A 734-nucleotide genomic window follows, 5' to 3' on the forward strand; every position below is an offset into this window, starting at 1 on the left:
TCCGATCTAGAGGGTGGAGGGGACAGCAGGGCTGGGCAGTGGCTTGGGTTCTCCTGTTGCCTGTGCTGTGGACACCTGTACAGTGGGCTGGAGCCCGGAGCCGCTGCGAGCAGCTGGCGGAGGGCTTCCCATTGCTGGAGAAGCCCTGACTTCCTGGGGTTGAGCGGGATGAGAGGGCCCACCCCACCAGCTGGGAAGGGAAGGGTGGGCCGGGATTCTCTGGGTCATACCTGCTCTGCTTCTCACAACCTGTGCTCAGGAACCTTTGAGGAATGAGACAGGATGTCGCTCAGTCTGACACAGGAAGGGTCTCTGAGAAGGTGGGCGTGGGGAGGAAAAAGGGAGACCAGATGCCATTTAGAGGAAATGGGACGGGGAACTGAGAGGCACAAAGCCCTGTCAGATGAAGGTGCTCCTTTCCTGAGCCGTGGCTGTGCCTGGGGGAGGGGGAGCTGACTCTGCGCCCCCCACCCCACCACCCCACCCCCGTGCTGCAGAGCATCCAGTGGCTGGGATTCAGGCAGCCTCCCAGGATTGCCTCTGTTCTAGGAAATCAAGATAACAGGGTGCACAGTCTCTGGCCCTAACTCCCCCATGAGGGAGACAGGGAGATTGAAAATACGAGGTCCTGCCCTTCTAGATGAGAACTCCAGATAGGAGACAGCCCACCTGAGGGGCCAAGAAGGAACAGATGCAAGTACCAGCCAGGACTGCTGGAGGTGCCCAGCTGCAGG

General features: G+C 60.2%; 1 protein-coding gene across 1 annotated transcript in view; it reads left to right on the forward strand.

Moving 5' to 3' along the window:
* QSOX1 (quiescin Q6 sulfhydryl oxidase 1) overlaps positions 1–734 on the forward strand; it is a 52,668-nt gene that overhangs the window by 29,495 nt on the left and 22,439 nt on the right. The window lies entirely within an intron of this gene.

The sequence above is a fragment of the Bison bison genome, unplaced genomic scaffold (genome assembly GCF_000754665.1).
Source record: "Bison bison bison isolate TAMUID 2011002044 unplaced genomic scaffold, Bison_UMD1.0 scf7180017864289, whole genome shotgun sequence".
Classification (NCBI taxonomy): Eukaryota; Metazoa; Chordata; class Mammalia; order Artiodactyla; family Bovidae; genus Bison; species Bison bison.